The 25,823-nt window shown below is 41.5% G+C and overlaps 1 protein-coding gene across 17 annotated transcripts in view; it reads right to left on the bottom strand.

Annotated features, from left to right (window-relative positions):
- Positions 1 to 25,823, bottom strand: part of ZBTB20 (zinc finger and BTB domain containing 20) — a 666,697-nt gene that overhangs the window by 370,482 nt on the left and 270,392 nt on the right. The window lies entirely within an intron of this gene.

The raw sequence follows: 25,823 nt of genomic DNA, 5'->3' as shown, positions 1-25,823 counted from the left end.
AGGTGTTTATCAGATCAATCTGGCTTGTGAATGCCTAAATGTTCAGGGGTGTTTGGATGTAACAGTTGAGTCATTACAAAGAAAAGAATCAACTGCAATGTTTGGACTTGGATTCATAAATTGAACACCCATGAATTTTGGAGGGGCTCAGATCTGGGCTTGTGATTCATTCTCATCTCTAGTTTCAACTATCAACATCCATTATTTTAGGTCCTGCATGTGAAGTCACGCATCTGATCCTGAGAATATCCATTGTAGAGATCCAGGTTTACTAAAATAATAAAAATACAGAAATACAGTGAAAGCAAATGGGTTTGTAATCAATAATGAATGGAATGAGTGACATTCCCTTATCCAAATCCCTCATTGCTCTTTCACTGCAAGGCAATTCAGCCTTGAGACAAGGATTTAGTGTAGCTCCATTGTAAATAAGATAAGGACTTTTCAAGCATCCACTGTGAGAATGCTTTCAAGCCCATTGTCAGGAATTCTCCCAGTCAGCTAGAAAGGTATTTCTAAGAACACCTGCATCGATCTCCTTAAACAACTGTGTATTTAATTGATAATAATTAAACCCAATAACTGACCCAAGAGCATTCTCAAGCTGTAAAACTGTATATATAAACTTGTTGCAGGCTTTTTAGTTGTTCTGTGGCTGGGATCAGCCTACTAGTCATAGACTCTCACAGTCTGGCATCCTTTGCCCTCTATCTTTTGAGATGATTTAAATATCTGCAGACTCCTCTTCACTGAGGAACAGGTTCATCTGCTCTTGGTGGGAGAGATGGCTAGCAGTGAAAGTTTTTAGCTAGCCAGGACCACCAGGGATGAAATTGTGGCCTCACTGAAGTCAATGGGAAAACTTCCCATTGACTTCATTGGGGCCAGAATTTCGCCTCAGATTCTCACAAGATTGAAGATCAAAAGCTTTCTTCCTGAATCATCTACCAAGCAACAGCCTATTACATCCTACATCAGACAGCATTTTTAGCTAAAGTTTACATGCCCACAGAGATTAACTGTTTCCTCAGATCAGACACAGAGGTCAGTGGGCAGTGAGTCTCTGGAACTAGGGCATAAAGCTTGGCTTTTAGTTCCTCAATATTCACTAAGAATTAACGTGCATGCTTGTTGCCGTGAAATGACATGAAGAATTGGAGACAAAGATGAAGAAATAGAGCCCAAGAGAAGACAGGAAAAGAACAGCTGAAGCAAAAAGCCTGGGTCCAGTGGTTATTTTTTATTCTATTTTACAGTCTGCTCTTAGATAGCCCTTTCTCATCACAGTATTGTGAAAACTGTATGGAGTTAGTTTGAAGAGTTTCTGATAGCCCTGCTGACAAAACATAGACCAGTTCAAGGCCCTTAATACTGTTACAGACAAAAGATTAAGTCCCCAGCTCCCCTAATCCAACTCTAACCATAGTATGTGAACAAAATCTCACTTTAAAGACCTCATGTTATGTATATAAAGATTCTCAACCAAATTTCTAATGAAATGCAAGGAAATATTCCATCAGCCCACAACCCCAGTGAAGCCACCTCTGGAGCCAGCTAGACAGACAAATTGTACAAAACATGCTGCACTAAAGTGGGGAAAGAAGGAGGAATTTTTCCCCAAGGACATTGAGCTAAACCTCTAGCAAACAGACAGACAAATAGAGAAATGCCATCAAGTTGCCTGTTAGACCTCACTTTGCTCAGCCAGTCCTTAGTAACAAAGATCAATTATTTATCTATATGTGTATATGCATGTAGATAGATACACAGAAAAAGCAAATTTTTAATCTGTGTCCCTCCAATATTCACACAGGGTAACATTCATGCTGGTTCAGAGGGCCAGCACAATGCCTAACAAAGTCCCACTGCTTTACTAGCGCTCTGCAGAGAGGTAAATTTCACCCACAAAAGCAGTGAGGGCCACAGTTTTATGACCTCAGCTGAAATACAAACATCTAGTATGCTACCAGGCAGTTAATTTATATACCTCAAAAGGATAAAGGACTAAGTTGCTGCTGTGGAGATTTGAACTTCATTTGCAGAAATGGCAAGGGACTGCAAACCTGGTGCTCAGATCACTAATCCACCCCGTGGCCAAAATGAAAATATAACGTAAGTGCAACATAGCCAACTCCAAGTGTTGAATGAATCAGGCCACCAAAATTCTGAGACTGACTAAAAATCATGAGATTAAAACAAAATCGGTGTTGGAGTCTTTTTTTCTTGCCTTCTAGTTTCTGAGCCTTTAGGTTACCTTGGGGTCACACATTCAAGGTTTCCTGCACAACTTTTTTTTTTTTAAACGAAAGATGAGATTCTCACCTAATCACCTAACTCCAAGAGCTGAGGCTTTAAGAAAAACAACAGAAATTGCAATACTCACAATAAAATTGTGACAGTTGGCAACACTGTAAACAATGCACACACATTCCCTCTGTCCAGGACAGAGTCACAGGTTTACATAACATATACAAGCACTGAGATTACACATTAAGGGCCCGATGCCACATGACTCTGAGCAGCTCTGTGGATGCGCTGAGCACCCTAAGCAGGCAGTGTCTTCACTATGCATGTTAAACCCTTCATAGCAATACTCTATACCTTGTAGTACGGGGCCCTAAAATTCCAAATCCTGATGAACTCAGTGGCAAAACTCCCATAAACTTCAATGTAATAAAACTAGCATGAGTATTAGATTTTCAACTATTCCCAATAAATGTAAGTGATCAAAGATACTTAGGAACCACCATACTCCTTTCCATTCCACCAACCACTTAGAAGAAAAAAACCTACCAACATGCCTTTCAGAATGATTTTGCTTTTTGAAATTTAAGTCACAGATGAATGCTTGGACAAGACCATGAAAGAGAGGAAGAGAACACCCAGACACCTATGCCAAAAATAACTGCATATGTTCCCCAGACTCAGAAGAAGCTCTTAGTTCTTAGCCCATATGTTAGTCAGATGAACTAAGTTAAATCATAAGTCTACAGGAAGACATCCTGGGGGCTGTGACTGTGATGCACTGATTAAGAATCTGTTCTTCCCAATTAAAGACATATCCATAATTACTACCACTTGAGTCACCCGCACTTTCTGTAATATATATACCCTCAATAGATATTTAATATATTATGTTAAGTGTGTCAAATATAACATCAATTAATAATACTTTACGTCTGTGGTGCCTTTTATCCAAACCAGAGCAGTTTACAAGCATTAATAAATCAATACCCCTGCATTAACAACCTGATTTATGAGCTAGGGAAACTGAGGCAAAGAATGGTGACATGCACCAGGGTCACACAGCAACTCCTGGCAAATCTGGGAATGCTTCTGATTCCCAGACCGGGGCTTTAACCACAAGTCCATTCTTCAATTTTAAAACTGTTTTTGTGTTTTACAAAAGCATCAATGGCTTTCCACAATCCAATTAACACTGAGCATGGTTATAAATAGTTAGTCAAGGTAATCAATGATCCTCACCTTTAAGGCACCCTGTCTTTATCAAATCTATTAACATGTAAGAAATACAGTTTTCAAAACAAAAAACAGGCTTTGCTAGCATAACTCAGTGCCTCATTCCCACTGCATCAGCATTAGGAAGGATTTACAATATCTCTGTCCCACGTGGTGTTTACAGGAAACAGTATGACTGTCCAGCACACAAGATTAATAAATTAGAGGGGTGGGGGGGAAGAAATTATCCTCTGTTCTTTCAAGCTCGATTCCAGGTGAGGTATCTTGAAACTAAATCTTTCAGCTTTGATTGTTGACAAAACAAAATGTTTCTACTGAAGGTATGTACAGAATGCTTTAGGAAAAGGTCACAACAGGATTTGCAATATTCAAAAGCTCTTCAGATTTTGCGATTGAAGCAATCGGCCCCTTCATCTCTCCTTCAGCTGAATGCACCAAACCCTGTAATACTTTACTAACTTTTTACTTGCTCCTGCTTGGGTAAAATACCTAATGAAGTCAATGGGAGCTTTGAGCGAATAAGGATTGAGAAGAAAATTTGTAAAGGACTTCAGATTTTGTCTGGTTATTATCAAGATAAGCAAAGGGGTCCAGAAGACCATCAATGAAGAAAATGGAAATAAATATTTCATACATTCCTAGTTACTTTTAACTGACCACCACACAAGCAATACATACCACAGGTAGACCTGACACTTGTAGGTAAAGATCCTGGGCCAGATCCTCAGCTCATGTAAATCAGTGTAGGACTTCAGTGGAGCTGAGTCAATTTACACCAACTGAGGATCTGAGCCTTTGCCTGTAAATAGATCATTCTACATAATGTTAACGGATAGCTAAAAGATACCTCTAATGGCTACTAGGAGAGCATAGTCTCATAAACTATCATATGGTTGGAGTGTAGACAATAAATCATGCGCCAGTCATGGTAATTCTGCATGTTAAGTTACATTTTTATGCTTTCAGTGTCCACATTGTTAGTGCCTGCGTGTTTTTGTAGTTGTACCTTTCCACATCCTCATCGATTTCAGAGTTGTTATTCTCGGTCCATAGCAATTGCAAGAAAATCAAATTCCATCTGTTTCTGGCAAAACAAGAAAGCGGAATGAAGAAATCAACAGAAAACTCTGCTTCCTAAACCCCAGTATGCACCATCCATGCCTTGGCTGTGAACACTCATGCCCAGGCGATCTGTGCAAAATAAACTAGCTGCAGCTAGTAAGAAAGTCCCATGATCTATTGGATGTGCCAGATGGTCACCAGCTGACTGACTTGAAAAAACAAAGCAATTGTGGGCATCTACACACTATGAGCTAGCTTTCCATTAGTATATGACTTATACATACCAGTTCATTAGGGAACATTATCAATGAACAGCTCAATGGATAAGAACTTTTTTATTAAGATATCTGTGCATATCCAGATCTCTTCTATACTGTAGCAGAGGATTATCACTCAATTGAAGGCTTCCAGTTTGAGAAAGGGAGACTTCTATGTATCTATTTTGCAGCCTAACCAAACCAGACCTAGATCTTTGGTCCTGCTAAATAAAACAGCTGCAGATCTATTCACCTCCTTTTTGAATGAGCTGGGGAGAATTATGAGCCAATCTTGTAATAAATACAGGATCAAAAATGGCATTTATCTTTACAAGATTTATTCTGCATGTAAAAGAAAAATACCTCCCTGCACTGGCAAACTGTGGCTAATCAACAAACTCAGGGAAACTCATAATATTCCTCTATAAATATTACAGAAAATAAGCTTCTGAGTATCCCCCAAGTGAAAAATGAATATTAACTCCCAGACTCACAACTCCCTTTTTTGCAAGATGTTATAGACCATATCCTCAAGCAAAGCACAGGAATCAGCTTGTCATCTTCGGAAGACACAGTTAACCAACTTTGGGACTAAGCCTAATTTTGTTAACATTGCTACTCATGGCTCGGAAAATACATGCACACCAATCCAGCTATGTCCAAAGGGAAATGGGATGAAAACCTCAGCCTTGCTATATTAGTTGAAAACTGCGCTAGAATTTAGCAAAATGTCTAACAAGCATTTTCAACGCCCACTCTTTGCTTACCCCAAAACCAAATTTTTATAGACATTACTGGTCTCTAGGAAGAGGCTGCTGAGCTAAATCAACAGAGTGGCATTAGAGATGTATCCCACATTGGCATTTCACACATATACTCTGGTTCTGTGTCATGATACCCTCGCTTTGACATGAAAGCTTGTAATCTAACATCTCAAATTCTAATTTTCCCCATCCATATACCAGCCATACAGAGCCTGTTCAGTTTAGATGAAGACACCCTATTCCATTGTGCCTGAGAAAATCAGCTTAGAACATCTTTGAAATAGCTTTCCTATGAAGCAGAAAGACCAAGTCTCTCTTTCTTTAAGTGAATGGAAGCAAGGGATCTCAACACTCCTCATGGAGACAATTGCACTTTTCATGAAACAACCATGTGAGGGAATTCTTCCACTCCTGAGAATATCCACAAGATATATAATATATTTGCCCATAAATCTCTTCTATTAAGGCATATTCACTAGTAGCTCTCTCTGGATATTTTCTACCTCGTCATTCTCTCTTTCTTAACAACTCTTTGCCACTTCTCCATAGACTTCAATGGAATTACTCCCAATTTTAAACTCCTAAATAGTCAGGAGAGTGGTACATAATCAACTTGCTCACTGTATCAATGCCAGTTAGGCTTTCTGTAAGTACCTGGCATTCTTTATCCTTCCAGTATGTGAATTTTTGTTTGTTTGTAACTGAATTTCATTATTGCATGTGGGCTCAGATTTTTCCCTTAACTAAATGGTTTGGGATTCTAAGAAAGCAAGCATGTATTGTCTTACTATATCAACCTTTACAGCTTCTAATATGTTGGGCACAATCCTGATGAAAATTATCTGGCAAAATTCATGTCTGAACAAATCGCAAAGAACTCAGTTTACACCTTAGTGTGAGCTTTATCTGAGTAAGGACTGCAAATCATTTACACCAGCCAAATTTCTGGCCCACTGGCTTTAAAATGTTTAGCCAAATTTTGAAAGAGGGAGTTTTGCTTCTTTGTTCCCGCCCCTTCTCCCTCAAATACTTAAAGCTCTTGGGAAAATCAGCTGACATGAAGAAGCTTCTCTCCAAAAGAGTGTCTTTCCAAAGACCATGCAACTGGCATGTTCTCAGACTTGAAAATATTTGTTTAAAATCTCAGAGACCAATCCATATTTATTCAAGAGCTCACTGAGATGGCAAATACTAGATTGGGGTTTGGATAAAAATAATATCATCTGCTAACAGCGCAATCTTCTGTTCGCTGCTCTATAGGAAAAAGTCTAAGATTGGTGGAAGCACTCAGGCTGCAGCATAGATTCTGATGGCTCCATAGATTTCCTTGTATTTTATCTATGCTTTCTGTGCTTCATTGGTAGTGCTGCTTTTAAAGTGGCTATATTTCCCCCCATCTGTACATTAAATACAAGACATTTGGTTTAGAGCACTGAAAGGCTTAGTAGTGCAATGTGCACCCACAGAGGAGACATGGGTTTGGACTGGAAGCAACCTTGGGGATATTGGTCAGTGGAGTACAGACATATTGTAACCACAAATTAATTGAAAAAGGAGTCTCCTTGTGCAATGAGAAACTACCATGTTTTCCAGCATTTTTCTTGCCTTCAGAGCCATGCAACTCTTCAAGAGACAGTGTGCCTAGGAGCTCAGCAGGAAACTAAGTCAGGACTCCTGGAGTCTATTCCCAGCTCTGCTACTTACTCACTCCATGACCTCAGGCAAATCATTTAAAATAAATATGCATCCATTTACTGACCTGTAATACTGCATATGGATGTAGCAAGCCTGACTTAAAGTGCTTTGAGTTCCTTTGATGAAAAGTGCTATTGGAGTAGTATTATTGTGGTTTCTTCTGAATTTTTAAAGCTCCCTATCTCAAGTCACCTTCAGCGTCCTTCCTGAATTTTCAAGCCTATTCTTCCTCTAAGAGTTTCCCTTTCAGACAGCAATGTTGTTAATGGTTAGCATGTGCTTCTTTTAGAGGTATATGAGATGTTGACCGAAGGTCATTTGCAATGCCAGCAGAATACAAAGAGTTATGAATTGATTGTCTTCAAGTCTTGATTGGAAAGGAAGAAGAGAATGGGATATTCTGCTGGCATCTCTCTGCATAGCTCTATTTGACTTTTGTTTACAATTCTGTTTGTATGTATGGACGGAATTCGGTGTCCTTTTCATTCATTCCATCCCTGTAGAGTCTCTCAAATTTTCTTTGTAGGGAGCCAATCTCTTGAAAGTGTGTGTTCACTGTGTTCCATGTTGTTGGGTTTTTTTGTTAAGCAAATATATAGAGTATGTACCATTACCAAACCACTCAGATAGCTTAGGAGATTTGGACATTCAAAGCACAAATCATTGCTAATCAAAATGCTGAGGGTCAGGTGCAATAGGTTAAAATACTGAAGGGAATTCGGTTACATTAATTAATATTTAGGAAAGTCTAATAATCTCAAGCAAAGCCAAATTCAGCCTTTGATGTACGTTATTTCCATTAAGCTCAACAGGTGTATCCACTTAGTCCCTGGCTAAGCTTGACTGACAATGTACAGTAACTCCTCACTTAATGTTGTAGTTATGTTCCTGAAAAAATGCAATTTTAAGTGAAACAATGTTAAACGAATCCAATTTTCCCATAAGATTTAATGTAAATGTGGGGGGTTAGGTTCCAAGCAAATTTTTAGGGGCAGACAAAAGGCATTATATACTGTACAGTACTGTACTGTGGTGGGGAGGTGCCCCTGGCTTACCCCTGGGGCTCAGGGCTGGGGATGCAGGGTCTGGAAGGGAGTTAGGGTGCTCAGGGTGGGGGTGCAGGGTCTGGGAGGGAGTTAGGGTGCAGGAGGGTGCTCAGGGCTGGGGCAGGCAGGAGGTGCAGAGCACTTACCTGGGGCAGCTCCTGTTTGGTGCAGGGAGTGTGCAGGTGGCTCTGCGCAGCGCGCTACTGCCCAAATGGCCGTGATTCTGGGAGCTGCCCCCCTCCAGCCCGCAGGGCCACTCAGACTGCAGGGGCTTTAGGGGCTGCAGGGCCCTGGGCTAAGGGGGCCCCGGGGCCCTGGCCTGCAGCTCTAAAGCCCCTTTCAGAATGCAGCCCTGCGAGCACGGGCCGGAGGACTCAGGCGGCGCAGGGGCAGCCACGCAGCCAGCGACCGGAGAGAAGTGGCGCTCTGAAGGGGAAAGCGCCGCTTCTTTTGTATGTGTGCACAGAACCTGAAATTAGCAAATGTGGCAGTGTTTGTCCAGCGTCTTCTACCACTGTGCCTGTCTATTACCAGCGCTATTGATTAGTTTCTCAACTGTCTTATACTCAGATTGTAAGCTCTTTGAGGCAGTGACTGTCTTTTTGTCCGATGTTTGTATAGCACCAAGCCCGATGGGGTCCTGGTCCATGATTTGAGCTCCTCGGCCCCACAGTAATAATAACAATAAAACTGTCATCTGCACTGAATGCACACAAAAATGTAAAACAAAGGCCATAAATAAAGCAGGCATTGACAACCATCAGAGCATGATGGGATCTGATGTACTTCAAATTGCGCCCATTCCATCCTGCGCAATGCCTAGATGCTGTGGGAAGGGCACATTAGAAAGGCCATAGACTAGGTAAACTAGATCAGATAGACAGAATAACAGAATGACTCTTTATTCTGGTGCCTACATAAGCATTCTTCCCTTCACACTACCGCTATAAACTTCTTTGACCCAAGTCACGAAAGAAAGGGCCACAGAGGAGTTGGATAAAAGGGCTTTTTTTGTTGTCCTTTCTTTCCCCTTCACCAGGTGACTTTTTAGGGACTTTCCTGCATCTTAAGCATCTTTTTTGCATTGTTTAATATTATCATTAATAATTCATATTTTTGTCTTTCTCCTCTCACTCTGACAACTTTTATTTTTAATCAATGGGCACATGTCAAATTGCTTTGTTATTTATTTATAATGTAAACTGACAAGGGGATGGAATATGTGGTATAAGATTGAAAGACAGTTTCTTTCATAGGGCAGATTTTTCTTAGCAATAGAGATATATCACACTCTCCCTATTGGCTTGAGAGGGCAGGTGACACCAATAACCAATGTTGCCACAAACTCCAAGAGACATTTTTATTGAGATGATTACTTTGTGGTTAGTAACACAGAATTACTATGCTCCTCTGGGGCTGGATGACTCCAGGTTTGAAATTTTGCTTTATTCCCAGACCCGTGTATTTTCCTTGGGAGGGAGAAGGGGTGGAGTCCACAGAAAAAGTCATGCATAATATTAATAATGACAGGCCAAAATCTCATTCATGCAAATCTCCAATTGAAATTAATGTGATTTGGTCCACTTATATAGCAAAGATCTTCACAACCTCCCTGTGATACAGGTCAGTATTGGCATCGTTAGTTTACAGATGGAAAATAAAAGAGGTTCAATAACTCTGCCAAAAGCCAGGCAGCAAGTCAGTAATACAGTCCATACTCAAACTACAAGACCATCCTGCATCAGTACATATATTAACTAGTTTAACAATGAATGTGTGAAAAGGGAGCTGTCATTGACAACTGGCTTCAACCATATATTCTTAGCATTTTTCTTTTGTGCATATTGGATACACATATATTTTATCCTGACTCTGATTTGAAAACTCCTCTAGTTATTCGCTGGGATTATTTCATATAGTGACAGCATCCCATAGTTCCGGCTGAGTGGAATTTGACATAATGACTGCTTTAGTGTGTCTTGAAGGAGGAGACAGCTCTGTCTGGACTGTGGGAATGGCTTGGCGGAGCTTTGGATTATACTTGGCAGTAATGTTTGCATGCTGGACAGGATGTTGTCATACGGTGCGTAGTCATTGAAAAATACAACAGAAAGCTAAGAAAAAAGGGATTAGACATACATTTTTAGGATGTAAAGAATATTTTGGCAGGCAAGTGCTAAATCAAAGGAGGGGATGGACTGAGATTGTCTCCCAAGACTCAGACTCATAGACTTTAAGGTCAGAAGGGACCATTATAATCATCTAGTCTGACCTTCTGCACAACGCAGGCCACAGAATCTCACCCATCCACTTCTATAACAAACCCCTAGCCTATGTCTGAGTTATTGAAGTCCCCAAATTGCGGTTTGAAGACCTCAAGCTGCAGAGAATCCTCCAGCAAGTGACCCATGCCCCATGCTGCAGAGGAAGGCGAAAAACCTCCAGGGCGTCTGCCAATCTACCCTGGAGGAAAATTCCTTCCCGACCCCAAATATGGCGGTCAGTTAAACCCTGAGCATGTGGGCAAGACTCACCAGCCAGCACCCAGGAAAGAATTCTCTGTAGTAACTCAGATCCCAACCCATCTAACATCCCATCACAGACCACTGGGCATACTTACCTGCTGATAATCAAAGATCAATTGCCAAATTAATTGCCAAAATTAGGCTATCCCATCATACCATCCCCTCCATAAATTTATCAAGCTTAGTCTTAAAGCCAGATATGTCTTTTGCCCCCACTACTCCCCTTGGAAGGCTGTTCCAGAACTTCACTCCTCTAATGGTTAGAAACCTTCGTCTAATTTCAAGTCTAAACTTCCTAGTGTCCAGTTTATATCCATTTGTTCTTGTGTCCACATTGGTACTAAGCTTAAATAATTCCTCTCCCTCCCTAATATTAATCCCTCTGATATATTTATAAAGAGCAATCATATCCCCCCTCAACCTTCTTTTGGTTAGGCTAAACAAGCCAAGCTCTTTGAGTCTCCTTTCATAAGACAGGTTTTCCATTCCTCGGATCATCCTAGTAGCCCATCTCTGAACCTGTTCCAGTTTGAATTCATCCTTCTTAAACATGGGAAACCAGAACTGCACACAGTATTCCAGATGAGGTCTCACCAGTGCCTTATATAACGGTACTAACACCTCCTTATCTTTGCTGGAAATTCCTCGCCTGATGCATCCTAAAACCGCATTAGCTTTTTTAACGGCCATATCACATTGGCGGCTCATAGTCATCCTGTGATCAACCAATACTCCGAGGTCCTTCTCCTCCTCTGTTACTTCCAATTGATGTGTCCTTCCGCCTGAAGAGGTCTTGCTTCCCAAATTCCTATGGTTACCACCACTCAGCTTGTTAAAATCTCAGTGGGGACTCTGTTTCAACTTTTTATTTCAAAACAGAGTGAGAGGCTTGGTGGAAAAAGTAACATTCCCCTCCCATTGCCGGGCCAGGCAGAGTGCAATGGCAGTGGATACAAATGCTAGCCAAGTAATCTGCTATGGACCTGTGAGCCAAGCAAGTGAGCTAGTGCAGTAAAAATCCCAAACTAGCCATGTGACCTGGCCAGTAAGTTTGAGAAGAAGTGTAGAGGAAATGGAAGCGGGGGCTTGTCAACATGGGAAGTTTTTCAGATTAACTTTTTTACTTTTTCTCAGATAAACTGCCTTGAGTTCACACTCTAAAGTTCTTTTTTCAAATAATCTGGTGTCTCATTCTGCATTAATTAGTCCAGAAAAGAGAACACGACGAAGTTTTCTTTGATGTTATCCCAGTCTTCACGCAACCTTTGAATGCCTTCATCACCATGCCAATCATACTGAGAATAAGCACGGCATTCATGATGCACCCTCCCTCATGACTTACACTTTGGGGATATACAGAATATAAAATCTCTGGATAGTTCCAGTGAGCATACAGCATTTAATAACCATATGTTCTCTGTCCTAAGGCTGCTATTGATTCACAGTTGTTACTGGATCCAGGCTCTAACTTGACCACATTGTGAGAAAACAGATTGTGAATTTACACGACCAGAATGATTAGAAAAAGGGCCAAATCCTTCCGGGAAGTAGGGCCCACTGGGGCACCAAGTCTCACTGCGGCTCCACAGCCACAGAGCACAGCGAGAATCGTAAAGCAACCAGAGTTCCCTCTTACTCCCAAGTGGCTGAGTAGCCCCTGTGCATCCAACCCAACCCCATTTCATAGGAACAAGACTCTTCCTAGCCATGCACAGCAGCTAGGCCCCTGGTGGGATGGCTGAGTTGCAGAGCTTTCCACAGGAAAAGCCGGGTGGCTGACTGGGATGCACACTCCACAGACAGATTTTTCGATGGACAAATCCAGAACAGAGCTGTCAGGCTGAGAGGCATAACAGGGGGTGATCAGATCCAAGAAACTCATCACCATCCCCACAACCCTATGATTAGCCAATAGATCCCCCCTTGCTGACCTCTTCCCATAGCCCTTCAAAGCCAAAACACACTGAGTGACCACAAATCATTCCTGCCTGCCTTCCTCCAGAAGATGCACAGGGTCTTTTATTGCTATCAAGGGCTGGAGCAGCCTTTGCAACCAGAATGTGGGTAAGAAACAGAACCAGGATTGATGTAGGGCTACTCGGCAGAGGAGGGAGCTCATTTGCATTAGATCCTGACTTCCATGGGTAGCCCTGTGCACACAGCAGAGATGAATCCCTTCCATCCTTTTTATACATAGACTAACCATCTTTAGGACCTATCTGGTGCTAAATCAGATTACATGCCAGCCTTGGGCTAATGCTGCTATATAAACTGGGCCTAGGATTTGGCCTGATGACAAAACTTTGCATGTATATCTAGCAACTTTTATCCAGTGTTTCAAAGCACTTTACCAACATTTATTAATTATTAATTATTGTTACAATAACATTATTACACCTTTTTGCAGATAAAGAAATAGACACAGAAAGTGGTTAACTGACTTGCATAAGGTTACACTATAAATCAGTGGAAGAGCTGGGAAATTAACCCTACAATCCACGCTGTCATTCTGCAGCTCTAAATACTACACAGTGTTTCCCCCCCATGAAGAACCTTAGATAGTTAATAATCTCCTGTTATTTATACTGCATGATACTCATGCATGGTGCTTCACGGACAAGCTCAAGTAGAAAAGTCCTTGGCTCAGAAATTTGACAACTTCATGGAGTTAATAAGACCAGAGGCCTAGCCTTTTGGGTGTACCGATGAATGGCTTCCTATAGCTCAGCAGAGTTAACTGGGGAGGCAGTAATTTGGAAATCAAGAAAATGAGGTGGGATGCCACAGCTCTCTCTCTGTATGTGAAGTAGGCCATAGCCCTCTACTTATCTGTGACTCTAAAAAAAATAAATGCAGGGGATGTGGTGGGTTTATTTAGTTCTCATATGGGCCAACCTTATCCTATTTAAGGATGGGATTTTTAGAAGTACTCAGCATTGGCCTAACTCTTATCCCACTGAAATCAATGGCAAAACTCCCATTTATTTCCATGGGAGCAAAATTAGGCCAGTGTTGAGAGCTTTTGAAAAGCTCACCCTAAAGATACTGCAGAAATCAAATATTTATATTTTGTGCCAGTATGTACCTGCCACACAGGTCCTCTCTCCTCACTTTGCTCTCCTCCAAGCATTTTCATTTCACCTCAGCTGAAGTCTCTCTTTCGTTCTTCTTCCATAATGTACCTGATTTAATTGCAAAGGCACTTAGATACCGTACCTATATCAATATGCATGGGTAAAGAAATCTCAAGGGGGAAGGGATTCTCATACATATTGCAGTTAAATATTCAATGTATACTGGTATATAGAGATCTATATAATTACAGTCTGCCAATAACAGGAGTTAAACACAGTTTAAAAGATATTATTTGCTATGTGTTCAGACTATAAACTGCCACAGAATTAAAAAGGCAGAGCTGCCTAGTGAGCCAGTGTTTATGTACAGAATCAATGATTGGAAGATTGGATCTTGCAACAATGATGGTGTTAAGAGAACTGGGCCAGTGGAGGGGAAGCATATTCTGCACAAGCTGAAATCAGCCTGAATTGATGTGCACACTACTGATGCTATTGATCTTCTGCTTAAAGCACAGGACTAGGGGTCAGGGCTTACGGATACTATTCCTACATCTGCCATTGACTTGCTGTGTGGCATTAAGCAAGTCATTTCATTTCTCTGTGCCCCATTTTCTCCACCTGTAAACTGGAGATAATTATCCATAACACAGAAGCATTAAGAGATGTTGTAATACATTATTGTTTACAGAGCACTTAGAGATCTCCATATGAAAGGTGACAATATTATTGTTGATGTGAAAGCAAAGAGAATTTATCCTTCCATTTAATCATTTTATTTGGTATATCAGACTACAGTACCAGGCTGCTGTATACAATATATCTAATCCAAAATTAATTATAATAGGATATGAGCCTTGTAATTCAACACAGTGAACCAAATTTTATCTTGACTTATGCCCTGGGCAACCACATTGACTGTCCAGAGATGTAAATGAGGGCAGAATTTAGCCCAGTATCTTCCTCTCATCTCACAACCACAGTTTCCCATTCCATGTCAGTTTCCTACTATGACCATAGTATACTCCCATTCACAGGATTGGATACTGCCTTGCAAGTTTTTGAATATTATTTAAAAACAGATATAAAGAATAATGTATGTGAAGAGGCTCTTAGTTAAAGCTGTGCGAAATATCCACAACAATATTCAGAATTCTTATCGCAAATTTGAAATTGCTCAGACTTTTACAAAAGTTTTGCAACATTTTAATTTACTTTTAAGTAAAATAATTTCCCCCATTTTTGAATGTCTGGGAAGCCACATGATAACATTTTCACAAAACATAAGCATCTCAGGGGCATGAAAACGGAAGTAAGAAATTTGCAGAACATGTTTTTCTGTGAGCAATGTTTCAGCAGGGTGCAAGGGCATGAACCTGGGGAATGTGATATCAGTATTTTTACTACCTGCCCTACTAGCCCCATACTAGAGAATCTTGATTAGTGATCTGCTCAGGTAGATACTTAAGCATATGCCAAACTTTAAACACACAACTAGTTGCATTTAAATTCATTTGCATGCTTCAAATTAGGTATCCGCTTAAATACCTAACTGAACTGGGAGCCTGGGTTTCCTGAATTCTAGAAATAAGACTATATCGATAGGAGTGCCCTAGGAAAACAGATACCTATAAAAAGACAACTGAAGCCCTTATCAATGCAGTGTTCTTACTGGCCCTTAGACTCAAAGGGGTTATAGTCAGACACCAGTCTGATGTCAGGGTAAGGGGCTGGCCAGCTCCCCTCCCACATAGCCCCTCCTCCCCAAGTTCTTGGTTTCTGGTACCCAATTGACATTTAAGTACTAAATCTTTCTTTCCTGTTCTACTCCATTTTACTATTAATTATTTACAGACATATCCATCTGGACACTGTGCAAAGACAGGGATTGTTCAGCTTAGAAAAGATACAACTAAGAGGGGATATGATAGAGGTCTATAAAAACATGAATGGTGAGGAGAAAGTGAATAGGGAAGTGTTATTTACCCCTTCACAAGAACAACAGGTCACTCAATGAAATTAATAGTCAGCAGGGTTAAAAACAAACATAAACAAGAACTTTTCTATACAACATATAGTTAACCTGTGGAATTTGTTGCCATGGGATACTGTGAAGGCCAAAATTATAACAGGGTTCAAAAAAAAAATTAGGTACGTTCATGAAGGATAGGTCCATCAATGTCTATTAGACAAGATGGCCAGGGACACAATCCCATGCTCCAGGTTTCCCTAAACCTCCATCTCCCAAAAGCTGGGACTAGGTGACAGGGGATGGATAACTCAAAGATTGCCTTCTTCTGTTCATTCCCTCTGAAACTTCTGGCACTGGCCACTGTCGGAAGACAGAATACTGGGCTAGATGGGCCTTTGGTCTGAACCAGTCTGGCTGTTCTTATGTTCTAGTCTGAGTTGGCCAATTTTTCAACCCCTCTGGTTGGAAAGCGATAATATGCTCAGAATGAAGGAATTGGTCTTTTCAGGTTTCCCCTACGATAGCCAGAGTTCTTTGTTTTTATTGATTCTCCTAGGTTCTCCCAGCTGCCTGCCATTTCTTCATCTCCGCAAAGTAGGCCAAGCCTCCAGCCAAGGGCAGGTTATTAGTGACAGTACCACTGGTAAAGACACAAGCATTAAGGGCCAGATTTTGTAAAGTGCTCTAGACACCTTCAGATTTTCAAAACAGCTCACCATGTTTGACTATAAGTGCCACAATGGGATACAATGGGTGCTGTTGGATGCTGAGCTCTTTTAAAAAGCTCTAAATAAATTAATATCTGTCACAACAATGTTCTAAAGCACAGATAGGTAAGAAAGAACCATTTATTTAAGCTTCTTGACCCTCTTGAATTTGGGGATTTAGTCAAAAGGTACTAAAAACCACCTCCAAATTCCCATAATGCTGCCCATCCCTGTTATAATACTTTGCTTTGCCCTGTGCATTAACTGTTAAAATAAAAAGTATTCACATAATATCTCTGCACATCCATTTCACCATCTGTACAGGGGATGATAACATTTCCTCATCTCACATTGGTACTGTGACACTTTATCAATTGTTTATGAAGTACTTTGAAATTCCCAGATAAAAGGTGCAACCCACAAATCTAAGAACAACAGAGTGCTTCACACTTAATGAAGTCTCCCAACAGCCCTGTGAAATAGGGATTTCTTGTTATCCCCTTTCACAGATGGAGAAACTGAGGCCCAAAGACACTAACTGGTTTGCCCAAGGTCACACAGAGTCTAGAGCAGAGCCAAGAAGAGGATCCATGTGCTTTATTGCCAGTTCCTGTCTCTAACAATTAGACAACACTTCCTCCCTACAGTACTTCATGGGCATGATGGCACTGTAATTCAAAAGTGAGGCATTAATTGATTTCAGTAACTCATAGGTCTGAGATACCAACATAGCTCTGTCACCTTCACCCACTTATCAGAAGTCATGTGTTTGTCATCACCAGCCCCTGCAATTCACAAGTTTGAACTGCACTGTTTAGTGCTGCAGAAGTACAGAGCCATTTACACTAGATGGGAACTACCTGCTGGCAGCAGCTCACTTAGTGCTAATCCTACGTGGCAGTTGCTTTTAACTTTTATTTTTTATTTAAAAAGCTTAATTGGGAGGAATGAAAACTCATCAGGAACGAAAGATTTCTGAATGTGAAAAAAAAATGGAGGGGATGGAAAGTTGAGGCAAACAGACATGCACGCTTAGAAAACACAGGGCTGGAATTTAAAATGTAGCAATACGGATGACGGCTGCTCCTTTAGGGATTTTTACTGAGCCTTTCCAAGGGATGCCTTCAATTTTTTTTTTAACATTTGAAAAGGAGCAATATACCAACACCAGGTTAACATCAAAAAGAAAAATTAACAGTGAGTGCTGTGGGGGTAGGTAAGGAAAGTGCCAAGAAAGAAGCCATGAGGAGAAGTACTTTTGGAGCACATGGGGTCAGAGTCAAAGCCACAAGAAGTAGAGGTCCTGTGGAAGGGGGAGGGAAAGGAGACTGATCCTCTGTTTACTGAGAGATTCTTGAATGAATGCACTAATAGTCTGCATTAAAGTAACTAGCTATCAGCTCCATTGAACACATCCACATTATGGATCTATGAAGAAGTGACTAGATTCATAGATTTTAAGGCCAGAAAGAACTATTATCGTTATCTAGTCAGACTTCATGCATAAGACAATCCTGCCCCAATATACAGCAGGCTGGGTGTTATATAAAACAGGATTTCTGGGGTGGAGTCTCCTTCACTTGTTCCAAAGTTCTGATCAAGAATTTGGATGAGGTTTTCCTATGGTTTTACAGGCAGTACCAGGAGTAGAAATTCTACTGGTGGGAAGCAGTAGGAGCTGAAATTAGGACTGGAATGACTAGCGCAAAGTCTCCTGGCCAATATTTTTTCACCACACCACAACAGAACAATATTTCCTTCCAACGAGGCCCCTCGGGAACACTTTATTCCCCCGGGAACCAGCACCTTACTCTTCCTCTCAAGTAAAATCCATCCTCCTTCTTTGCTCCCTTCCTTAGAGGAGGAAGGAAAATGCCAAGACCAGTGGCATGGGTGGTGGGATTCAAAGCATCAGGCATAAAACAGCAGAAAATAAGGTTGCAGAAAAGATGAATTATACAAAATAAACTTGGCAAATATGAAGAGGAAAACAACCAAAACCCCAGTTACTTGGGCTAAATTCTTCTCCACTAAAGTCAGAGAGTGTGCAAGTTAGGCCAAAATTTAGGCCATCAGAGTCTAGAGGTTTAGGGCACTAACAGAAAAGGGCTGAATCAATTTCTTTGCACTTCATTTCACCACCACCTATCATTTATGTATATACAACAAATACTATGTCCATAAGAAGCTTCCCTACTCCACAGTTTGTCCTACTGCCAACGCTAAAATCAAAGGTAAGTCTGCCATACAATACCTCCCTGACATCACAGCAGCTCACAAAGCTAATTCCCTTTTCCTCCATCTAGTGGCGAGTATCTTTTCTTGAGGGCTGACAAACTGCCATGGTCTTTAGGATAATTTGGCCCCGTTGGTAATACCTATTTTGTCCCATATGCTTTCTATTCTTCTTTGCATTTCTCTGAGATCACATCAGACCAGGGACAAGTGAGACTATGTGAACAGGTGTGGTGAAAAAAAAACCCGTACTAAAGCAGCATGGTAGGGGCAAATCACTTCATAAAAGGACACTGTATCACACGCTAAAGTCTATGTACTTTTCACATGTCATCTTAAAGGGCTGTCAAAACGGGAGACTCACCTGACAGTAGTTCCCATTCTGTCACAGAGAGGAGGCAATCAAGAAAAGTTCTTGCAATTTTTGCAAGTTTCTCAGTTCAGTTTTTATAGTATTTTGTTAATAAAACTAACTGAACTGTTCCTTTGCTTTCACTAGTGTTGCTCACTGCTGCTTCCATTGAAACCTCTTTTACATTCCAGGCCAAAGGGTCTCCCTGGGTCATTTTGTACACACTGCTGCTTTAGGGACATTGTCTGTGCAAACAGAGGGTTGATAACAGCCCAGGTAGGAGAACGGTCATTAGCTTTAATCTAACATGGGTAACAACAGCAGTAAAGCCATGGGGGCACAGGCTTCAGCATGGCTAGCAGCCCGAGGACAAGCCTGCCAGGGGCCCTGGGTATGTGCTCAGATTGCTAGCTGAATCCCATGCTGCCCCATCTATACCATTGTTACCAGTGCTAGCTGCCTACCCATGCTAAATCGTACCCTCACTTGCAGTGTAGACATGCTTGTAGAGGTGAATTCATTCTGCAGTTATCTGAGCAGTGTTTGAAATAGGCAGGACAGCTGTGATACAGTTATAGTGACATGCATCCGACGAAGTGGGTATTCACCCACGAAAGCTCATGCTCCAATACGTCTGTTAGTCTATAAGGTGCCACAGGACTCTTTGCTGCTTGAACTGGAGTTGTTCATATGAATGAATGAGTGACGTTGCCCACTAGTTGCAGGGCCAGTGAGAGATTAAGGGTCCTACTACAGTTTACAGCTAAGGGAGATCTCCTCTAGTTCAATAGGCACAGGACACGGGAACTGAAGGGCCAGGATTTGTGTCCCACTCCACAGGTGCAGGAGAAGGATGTTTGTATATCAACGGCTTCTGTTGCAGTTGGCTAGAGGACTCTCCTCACAATATTACTCTTCATCAAGATTGCTCTGTGATCAAACCCTCATCTCACCCACCCTTTTTTTTTACAAACATCTCCTGATCTTTTACTCCCCACCCCTCTAGCAGGCTCAGACTTTTCAACTCAATCTTCTTTCTTATTTAAACTTCTTCCAATGGTTTTGTAGTCTTTTCAACTCCCCTGCCTCTATTTTTATAAATTTTGTGCCAGTCCTAGAACTAAGGGATTGTCTTTTACAGAGCAACTGCATGTATATGATGTTCCAGGCACCTGCATGTGTATTTCAGACACTGTGGCTTTCCCCTAGGAAAACTGTCTGCATAAAATTAATGATCTACTGTGAACTGTGCCCCACTCCTGTTTTATTTCTTGATGATGGTTATTAAGAGTTTGTTTCCTGGTAGGGTTTAATGGATTGTACTTTCCTAGTAACCTAAACTTTACCAACTGATATTAACACTTGAAAAGTCTGAGGAGAGGGCCTGGAACCTTGTTCATTATTTGCCCATCTCCTAACCTCTCACTACTAGCCAAGGATTCTGAGAGGTATTGGGTTCTCTGGTTCTTGAACCTCTCTTTTGCACTGAAATAAGGGATACAGGCTTCTAGTACTCAGAGTAGAAGATTAAGAGCCAGGATACCTGGGTTCTATTTTTAGCCATGCCATTGAGTCACGGTGTGGCCTTGCATAAGTCACTCCATCTCTGTGGATTTCACTTTTCCATCTATAAAATGGGGGTAATAATACCTACACATCTTTCTGAAGTGCTTTGACATCCTCAGATAAAAGCTGTTATAAACAGGCCCACTGAAGAGATCTCAGCACTGTATGGAATTGGCTGAGCAAGCACGTGCCATTGATTTTGACGGGACTACTCATGCTTAAAGTAAGGTATGTGCTTAAGTACCTTGCTGAATCAGGGCCTAGATCAGGCCTATTAGCATATGGTAGTTGTATTCTCCAAGCATTTTCTGTCTCAGCTTGGGTTTTATGGCTGCATGAATGTGGATCAAAGCTCTATGCCCAAATCATCAATAGATTACAGGAAGCAAGTGTGATGAAGACTGAACAAGTGGGATAAGTTAATATGTCTGTAGACAACAGTAACTGTGTTCTTTAAAGGCCAGAATGTGAGCAACCAAGTTAGACAGCCCCATATCAAAACTGAGAAAAGGTAGGCAAGGGGAGAGAACTCACTTCCCTCCTTGGTCCAGGTCCCCCATAGCCTAGATGCAGTGAACTTCTAGACATGCTCTTAGAGCCACCTGTCTCCCCAAATATTTCCTAGTGTGCACCGAGGAAGGTGAATTACGGAAGGCGAAATTGGAGTGACAGAGGATATGGGGAAAGCTGGGCTGGACAGTGATGCTTGGACTGGAAATAGGTACGGATAGTAGTAGTTTTTTCCTTCCTTATTAAAGGTCTAGATATGTTGTCTTGCTTGAGACAGTTATTAAAAAGTGTATTTTACAAATTTTTGGAATGTACTTAGAGTTGCAGTAAGCACAGACAATAAGCATAAATACATAAAAAGGCAGATACTGTTTTTAATAACAACACACTTTTCCCTTCTCTTTCACCTGCAATCCAAAGTTCACAAAGTAGTGAAGCAGCATTAATTAGTTACTTCTCAGCTATTACCCTGCTTTTGTAAATGGGGAAACAAGCACAAAGGTGAAATGCCTTGCCCAAGATTACACAGCAAGTCAATGACAGAGCCAGTATTCAAACCAGATGTCCTGCCTCAGTGCTGTTCTTTAGCCACATACTCATCTTCCCTCTTAGCAGTGGTTGCTTTCAAACATGTAAATGCCCTTTCTGCATAATCTAACATAAACATAACTTTGAAAACCTAGCCCTTTGTTTGGACTTTAAGTCCACTTCATTACTAAATCTTCTCTTGGGAAACAGCGTTTCTTTGAGTTGTAGAATCTAAAATGGAAGCGGTGCCTATTAGTTCAGTGGTACTTCAGGGCTTTCTATTCAGTCATTTCCTTTTCGACATGTGTTTGCTCCCTTTGGGGTAAGTAAGAAGGCAGTAAGTATGCTTTATCACCTTACTGCTGAAGGTGATCATTTACACTGTAGTTCAAAAACACCAGGACAGCCTCTGCATTTTTTAACTAGGGGGAGGAGGGAAGGAGATGGGGGTGAAACTCAATTACCTCCAGCAAAACTCATGCATGCAATTGCACTACATGGAAACAAGACACCTTCTTATTGATGCTGCTCTTCTTGATCAGTATATTGTAAACAGGTATAGATAAAAAATCTGCCACTCTGGACTGAAAGAAGATTGGTCTAGACATTTTAATGTGATTGTTAGTCTTGAATTAATGCCTGCAATTCATATCATTCAAGTATCATAGTGCCACCCTAGGAATATTCTCAAACTTCGCCTGTTTTTTTCCAGGAAGGGTGGATCAATTACTGATTCATACTTTCACTCTATCACAATTGTGCTTTTGTTTGGCATCCTCATGTCTGTTGCAAGTCACTTGCAGATGGTCCAGAAGCCACAGGACATGCTGTACTTTGTTCTCATCCCAGACAGCACCATTTTATGCAATCTTTCTAGTCTACCACGAGGTACAGCTATGTTTTCTACTGGATCTTACTTTTGACATTCAAGCCTTTTCCAGGGCTTGCTCTATTTGAACGTTGTGGACAGCACAATAAAAATTGCTCCATGTGCAGTGGCAGTTGAAAAATGAAACAATATTATGATTTATAAGGAAGAGGATGAAAACAGTTGTGGGAATATTGTAATGCCATTATATAACTCAATGTTATGGCATCACCTGGGATACTTTGTCACCCAATCTCAGAAAGGATACAGCAGAAATAAATGAGGTTTAGAGACAGGTGATAATAATGATTAGAGGACTGAAGACACGTCCACCTGAAGAGAAGCTGAAAAGATTGGGAACTCATTGTCACAAGGTATAAGAAAGGCCAAGAATTTACTAAGATTAAAAAAAGGAGAAGTCTGCTCCATGCTGACTGGCTATTTGCTCCAACTCTCCCGCTTTCCCTCCTAGTCCTCCTTCCTCACTGTCTCTTCACCTAAGTTTCATTCCACACCTACTCCTCTCACCCTCTTCTCCCCTTCTCTGTCCCCCTTATCTACCATTCCCTTTTCTTTCTATTTAGCTGACCCCTTTCTATAAGTAAATATCACCCTCGCCCTCTCCAAAAAATCATGGAACTAACATGACATTTGCTGCCATCACATAGGTCTCTCTGCTTATGTGTTCTACCCCTTCTCCTGCCCTATGTCTTAGCTATTTAGATGGTAAGATCTTCAGGGCAGAAACTGTCTGCTTCTCTGTGTTTGTTCAGTGCTGAGCACAATGAGGCCTCAAATGTTGTTGGCCCTTATGCACTGTGGTAATAAACATGTTAAATAATAGAATAAGAAATACAAAAATAATTACAGACATTCATATGGATAAACAGAACATCCACAATTCCATTACAATACAGTATACGTTTAAGGACTGTACACCCTCATGGTTTCAGGGCAGAAGCCAATCTCTAATTGATAGCTGTTGAGCAGAAACTTCCCCTATGGGCGGGTTATTCTATAACTGTTCATTATGGGAGATTCTAGCACTTTTTTCTGAAGCATGTGATGCTGTCTACTGTGGTGCTCATCGGGAAGCTTCAAGGGAGCCGGTATGCTACCATTATGTGACAAATCTGCGGGTGGGCCATAAGGTGCACATGTGCTCACCAGCCTGCCAGCCAGCTGTCAGTTTGCTCAGCTCAGTGCCCAGTGATCCCTTCAGGTGGCCAGTCTGCTGGAATTTACAAAAAAGAGCACAAAGGCCTGCTTCCTGTAAAACCAACAGGGACATGGGGGCATTCCAGGATACATGGCACCTCTATTTATGCGTTCAAAATCAGGTTGTTTTGACCATTCACATTAATGCAGAGTATGGTGTGAGCATAGGAAGAGTCACTAAAGGGTTTGTTTGTTTTTTGGTGGCAAAATATTTCACAGGCTTGGCAAAAATTGCTAAACATGGTTCTGTCCACATAGACATGAATATACATATGCGCTCGTATACAAAATGTCTAGTGTGGACATTATGATGCCGATCTTAGGCACAGATACTGTTAGCACTACTTTTCTCTACATATATCATGTATATGATGACCAAGGGTCGGTGCTGGGGCCGGTTTTATTCAATATCTTCATTAACGATCTGGAGGATGGTGTGGACTGCACCCTTAGCAAGTTTGCAGATGACACTAAACTGGGAGGAGTGGTTGATACGCTGGAGGGTAGGGATAGGATACAGAGGGACCTAGACAAATTAGAGGATTGGGCCAAAAGAAATATGATGAGGTTCAACAAGGACAAGTGCAGAGTCCTGCACTTAGGACGGAAGAATCCCATGCACTGCTACAGACTAGGGACCGAATGGCTGGGCAGCAGTTCTGCAGAAAAGGACCTAGGGGTTACGGTGGACGAAAAGCTGAATATGAGTCAACAGTGTGCCCTTGTTGCCAAGAAGGCTAACGGCATTTTGGGTTGTATAAGTAGGGGCATTTCCAGCAGATCAAGGGATGTGATCATTCCCCTCTACTCAGCACTGGTGAGGCCTCATTTGGAGTACTGTGTCCAATTTTGGGCCCCACACTACAAGAAGGATGTGGATAAATTGGAGAGAGTCCAGCGGAGGGCAACAAAAATGATTAGGGGGCTGGAGCACATGACTTATGAGGAGAGGCTGAGGGAACTGGGATTGTTTAGTCTGCAGAAGAGAAGAATGAGGGGGGATTTGATAGCTGCTTTCAACTACCTGAAAGGGGGTTCCAAAGAGGATGGATCTAGACTGTTCTCAGTGGTATCAGATGACAGAACAAGGAGTAATGGTCTCAAGTTGCAGAGGGGGAGGTTTAGGCTGGATATTAGGAAAAACTTTTTCACTAGTAGGGTGGTGAAGAACTGGAATGGGTTACCTAGGGAGGTAGTGGAATCTCCTTCCTTAGAGGTTTTTAAGGTCAGGCTTGACAAAGCCCTGGCTGGGATGATTTAGTTGGGTTTGGTCCTGCTTTGAGCAGGGGGTTGGACTAGATGATCTCCTGAGGTCCCTTCCAACCCTGAGATTCTATGATTCTATGATTCAAGACAAGACTGATGATTATATGTTAAGGCTGAGTTACTTTTAACCACATTAGAACTTCTTGGCCTGGAGTGCCTTATCGCTATTTTGAAATGGAATTTATATATCAAAGTAACAAAAAACAAAGAAAAAAAGAAGGTCAGACCCAGGCATGTCCCAGTTACTGCTGAAATGGGGAATTTCTCAGAGCCATTCAAAAAGATCCATACATGGGAAAAGCTCTATAGGCTCAGTAGAAGCTCAGAGATACAAACACCTCAGTAATAGGTATCAGAGGGGTAGCCGTGTTAGTCTGGATCGGTAAAAGCAGCAAAGAGTCCTGTGGCACCTTATAGACTAACAGACGTATTGGAGCATGAGCTTTCATGGGTGAATACCCACTTCGTCGGACGCTGCCCCTGGAAATTTCCACTACATGCATCCGACCAAGTGAGTATTCACCCATGAAAGCTCATACCTCAATACGTCTCTCAGTAATAGGGTTACCAGTTTTGGTTGAATGTATTCCTGGAGGTTCCATCACATGACATAATCTTTCATTAAACATTAATCTTTATTTCCTGGAGACTCTAGGGCAATCCTGGAGGGTTGGCAACCCTACTCAGGAATGGAGGTT

Source organism: Mauremys mutica, chromosome 1 (assembly GCF_020497125.1).
Source record: "Mauremys mutica isolate MM-2020 ecotype Southern chromosome 1, ASM2049712v1, whole genome shotgun sequence".
In the NCBI taxonomy this organism is placed as follows: domain Eukaryota; kingdom Metazoa; phylum Chordata; order Testudines; family Geoemydidae; genus Mauremys; species Mauremys mutica.
Note: the sequence above shows the minus strand (reverse complement) of the source record. Positions and strands in the feature narration are given on the sequence as shown.